The following is a 5,964-nucleotide window of genomic DNA, read 5'->3' as shown; positions in this document are numbered from 1 at the left end:
GCTGGGCATGGTGGTGCGTGCCTGTAATCCCAGCTACTCAGGAGGCTGAGGCAGGAGAATTGCCTGAACCCAGGAGGCGGAGGTTGCGGTGAGCCGAGATCGCGCCATTTGCACTCCAGCCTGGGTAACGAGCGAAACTCCGTCTCAAAAAAAATAAAAATAAAAATAAAAATAAAAATAAAAATAAACATCTGCTCTCCAAAAGACACTGTCAAGAGATTGAGAAGACAAGCTACAGAGTAGGAAAAAATATTTGTTAAAAAAATCTGATAATGGACTGTTCAATACACAGAACTCTGAAAACTCAACAAAAGAAAAATTAAAGCCCAATTTAAAAATGGGCAAAAGATCTAAATAGACACCTCATATACAGACAAGTTCATATAAAAGGACTCCCAACATCATAAATCATATAGGAATTGCAGATTATACTACGATGAGATACCACCATATACCTACCAGAATGATCAAATCTAAAGCACTGACCCAAATGCTGACAAGGATGTGTAACAGGTACTCTTCATTTGTTGTTGGCGGGGTTGCAAGATGACAGTTACTTTGGAATATGCTTTAGCAGTTTCTTCAAAAAGTAAACATACAATTCGGCTGTTGCACTTTTGGGTATGTACCCAGAATTGAAAGCAGGCCAACATAAAAACCTGAATGTGAACATTTATTACAGCTTTATTCATAATTGCAAAAACTTTGAAGCAACCAAGATGTCCTTCAGTAGGTGAATGGATAAGTAAACTGTGATACGCCCACTGGAATATTATTCAGTGTTAAAAAGAAATGAGCTATCCTATACTGTAATGGTGTATAAATCACTTAGTATAAACTCTAGTATACAGATTAAAAGACAAAAAATTTAACTATAGTACAATAATCTGTTAATGGACATACAATATAAAACTATGTAAGTCATAGGCTGAGACAGGAGAATCGCTTCAACGTGGGAGGCGGAGGTTGCAGTGAGCTGAGATTGCGCCATTGCACTCCAGTCTGGGAAACAAGAGTGAAACTTTGTCAAAAAGTCATTCATTACTTCAAAGACACAAATGGGGGAGAGTAAAAGTATACAGTTTTTGTATGCAAGTGAAGTTATTAGCTTGAAATAGGTGACAGTTGTAAGATGTCTTATGTAAGCCTCATGGTAACCACAAGGCAAAATGGTAACCACAAAGGCCTATAGTAGATACACAAAAGATAAAGGGGAAGAAATCAAACCATTCCACTATAGAAAGTTATCACAAAGACAGCAAAAGAGGAAGAAAGGAGCAAAAGATTTACAAAAACGGAAAACACTGAACAAAATGACAATAGTAAGTCCTTACCTATCAGTAATTACCTTGAATGTAAATGGACTGAATTCTCCATTCAGAGTGGCTACATGGATAAAAAAACAAATCCCAACTATAGGCTATCTCACTGTCTCAATGAGCCATCTACCATTTTCATTGCAGTATTATTCACAGTAGTCAAGATATGAAAACAACCTAAGTGTTCAATGAATGAGTGAATAAAGAAAATGGTGGAGATGCATTATACATACAAAAATGTAAAGGTGTGATGGTTCCATCACTATTAGTGAAATTATCAGGGAAATGCAAACCAAAAACGACAATGATATATCACCTCATACCTGTTAGATATGAATGTGCATACCTATCTATATATATATAGATATGCCCATATATAATATCATATTCCACTGCATATATATATATATATATATATATATATATATATGCACACACAGTAGAATATTATTTGGCCTGTAAAGAGGCAATCCTGCCATTTGCAACAACAACATGGATAAGCCTGAAGGACATTATACTAAGTGAAATAAGCCAGACACAGAAAGGCAAATACTGCATCTCACTTATATGTGGAATCTTAAAAAGACTCATAGAAACAGAGTGGAAGAGTGATTACCATTGGTCAAGGGTTGGGGATAGACATATGTTGGTCAAATAGTACAAGCTTAGTTATGGGTGCATTCTGGAGAACCGATGTGCAGTATGGCAATTGTAGTTAATAAAATATGTTGTATACTTGAAATTTGCTAAGAGAATAGATCTTAAGTATTCTCAGCCAGGCGCGATGGCTCATGCCTGTAATCCCAGCATTCTGGGAGGTCATGGTGGGCAGATTGCTTGAGCTCAGGAGTTCAAGACCAGCATGGGCAACATGGCAAAACCCCCTCTCTACAAAAAATGCAAAACAATTCGCCAGGCATGATGGCACGTGCCTGTAGTCCCAGCTACTTGGGGGTTGAGGCGAGAGGATTGCTTGAGCCAGAAAGGTGGAGGCTGCAGTTAGCTATCATCATGTCATTGCACTCCAGCCTGGGCAACAGAGCAAGATGCTGTCTCAAGAAAAACAAAAAAAACTTAGAAGTATTCTCACCAGAAAAAAAGAAAGTAAACATGTTAGGTGATGGATATGTAAGTTACCTGTAATCATTTCACAATATATACATAAAACATCATGTTGTACACCTTGAAGATATAGAATTTTTTGTTTTCAACCGTACCTCAGTAGAGCTGGAGTGGGGTGGAGAAATGAGCTATCAAGCCGTGAAAACAACATGGAAGAACCTTACATGTATATTACTATGTGAAAGAAGTCAATCTGAAAAGTCTACATACTATGTGATTCCAACTATATGACTCTGGAAAAGGCAAAGATAAGGATGCAATAAGAAGATCAGTGCTTGCCCGACGTTAGGGGAGAGGGAAGGATGAATAGATAGAGCACCAATGAATTTTAGGGCAGTGAAACATGCCATTATACATTCATCAAATCTCATAGAATATACACCAAGAGTGAACTCTAATGCAAACTATGGACTTTGGGTCATAATGATGTGCTAATGCAGGTTCATCAATTGTAAAAATGTCCCACTTTGGTGGGGAATGTTGATAAAGGGAGAGGCTGTGGGTGTGTGGGAGGGAAGAGATATAATGGGACTGCAGTTTCCACTAAATCTTGCTGTTAACTTATAACTGTTAATTGGCTGAGAGCAATGGCTCATGCCTGTAATCCCAGCACTTTGGGAAGCCAAGGCAGGTGGATCACCCGAGGTCAGGAGTTCGAGACCAGCCTGACCAACATGGTGAAACACTGCCTCTACTAAAAATACAAAATTAGCGGGGCACTGTAGTGCATGCCTGTAATCCCAGCTACTCAGGAGGCTGAGGCAGGAGACTCTCACTTGAACCCAGGAGGCAGAGGTTATAGTGAGCTAAGATTGTACCATTGCACTCCAGCCTGGGTGACAGAGCAAGACTCCATCTCAAAAAAAAAAAAAAAACTATCCTGAAAAATAAAGTATATTTAAGGCCAGGCCCAGTGGTTCACACCTGTAATCTCAAAACTTTGGGAGTCCAAGGTGGGAGGATCACTTGAGCCCAGGAGTTCAAGAACAGCCTAGGCAACATGAGACCCTGTTTCTATGTTTTGAATTCTTAGTTTAATTTTTAAAAAAGAAGGAAAGGTAAAATCTAAGAAAAGGGACAAACACAGAAGACAAGCAAGGAGCAGGCACCATATGTATAACATGAGTTCCCAAAAAAGTAAAAGTAAGGTAACAGAACAAATATCAAAAGCTATACTGTAATTTGGCCAGGAGCAGTGGCTCACATCTGTAATCCCAGCACTTTGGGAAGCCAAGGCAGATATGGATCACTTGAGGTCAGGAGTTCAAGACCAGCCTGGCCAACATGGTTGAACCCCATCTCTACCAAAAAATATAAAAATTAGCTGGGCACCTGTATTCCCAGCCACTCAGGAGGCTGAAGTGGGAGAATCTATTGAACCCAGGAGGTAGAGATTGCAGTGAGCCCAGATTGCACCTCTGCAGCCTGGGCAACAGAGCAAGACCCTCTCGAAATAAAAATGAAAGCTATAATTTAAGGAAAGTTTCATGAAATATTTTAAACTATAAATTGAAAGAGCAGTATTTCATACCTAGTAAACTCAATCCAAAATGATAACGATAATAATATGAATTTACATGTTGCATACCTGTAAATTCAATAACAATGATGAATATTATAGTAAAATTGTTAGATTTGAAACAAAAGTCTTAGGCAAATACACACACACATATTTACACACACACAATCGTGTCACTTAATGGAATACATTCTGGAAAATACATCTTTAGGTGATTTCATTGTTATATGAACATCATAGAGTGCACTTACACAAATCTGGATGGTGTAGCCTGCTACACACCTAGGCTATATGGCATACCCTATTGCTCTTAGGCTACAAACCTGTACAGCATGTGACTGTACTGAATACTGTAGGCAATTGGAACACAATATAAGTACTTGTGTATCTAAACATATCACCAAACGTATCAAAACATGGAAGAGGTACAGTAAATATACTGCATTATAACCTTTTTCTTTCTTTTTGAGTTGGAGTCTCGTTGTGTCACCCAGGCTGGAGTGCAGTGGCGCGATCTCAGCTTACTGCAACCTCCACCTCCTGGGCTCAAGCAGTTCTCCTGCCTCAGCCTCCCAAGTATCCGGGATTACAGATGCATGCCACAATGCCAGCTAATTTTTGTATTTTTAGTACAGACAGCATTTCACCATGTTGGCCAGGCTGGTCTCAAACTCCTGACCTCATGATCCACTGGCCTCAGCCTCCCAAAGTGCTGGGATTACAGGCGTGCGCCAGCGTGCCTGGCCAAAATTCTGCTTTATAATCTTATGGGGCCCCTACACAGTCTGTCGTGGAAGGAAGCATGCAGCACATGACTCTGTGTGTGCGTCTCTGTGTGTGTGTGTATGTGTGTGTATGTATGTATGTGTGTATATGTTACTTAAAAGGGAAAGAAAATTAGGCTATATCAGACTTTTTGACAGCAACACTTAAATGGCAAAAGAAAATGGGATAATTTAAGATACGGAAAGAAACAAGCCAAGAATTTATACCAGCTGAACTTACTTGCCAGTGTAGTAGCCACAAACTGTCATCATCATCATGCAAAAACTTTGGGAATTTTATTGTGATGAATTATTCCTTAGGGATCTGTTAGAAACTGAGCTTCAAACAACAAAAAGCCTGATAGTATTGATTACATATACTTACATGCAGAATACTGTACACTGAATGAGACATAAGGAGAGCGTATAGTATAAAATGGTTTATGTGACCTGCACAATGTGGATATCGTACAAATTTAAATAAAGAAGCAGGAGAGAATTTTTAAATAATTATACTGGTAGTAGCCTATCTGAGTGCTTGAACATGGGATAAAACAAATGAATACAGTGTTCTTCAGAACCAATATTTCCCAATGTTGGGGATAAGGAGGTATAGATGTTAAACTTGAAGAGGTTTAGCCAAAACCCTTGAGTATTAATATTAACTCATGAGGCATTTTACCATGGGTACAAAGAGATCCCATATGTCTCTCTGTCTACCTATTTATCTATCTATCTATCTGTCTATCATATATGTATCTTAGCCCTGTCAACTATCTATCTCTCTGTCTCTAGCTAGCTAGCTAGCTAGCTATTGTGTGTGTGTGTGTGTGTGTGTGTGTATATATATATATATACATACACACACACACACATATATATCTTAGCCCTGTAAACTATCTACCTATCTATCTATCTATCCATAGTGTATGTATCTTAGCCCTGTCAACTGAAAAGGCATAGAAACAAAGTTTCTTAGAGAAATGGCTGATTCCAGGTTCGGGGGAAAAATGTATAAGATTAGCCTGCGGCCTCCCTGGGGACCCTGTTCCTTTAGTCATCCTCTCTTCTTTATTGTTATCCTCTTACTTGCCATGACCAGTGAGCACTGGGAATGCCCCATAATTAAAGAGAGATTCCACACTCCCTCCAAGTAATGCTGCTCCTTGCCCACTGCTGGTTCACAGAGTGTAATTGCTCCTGCCTGGATGAATTCCAGTCGCTCATTTCCCTTTCTTAT

The sequence above is a fragment of the Cebus imitator genome, unplaced genomic scaffold (genome assembly GCF_001604975.1).
Source record: "Cebus imitator isolate Cc_AM_T3 unplaced genomic scaffold, Cebus_imitator-1.0 Scaffold281, whole genome shotgun sequence".
Taxonomy (NCBI): Eukaryota; Metazoa; Chordata; class Mammalia; order Primates; family Cebidae; genus Cebus; species Cebus imitator.
The sequence above is the reverse complement of the archived record's forward strand: the minus strand, read 5'-3'. Positions refer to the sequence as shown.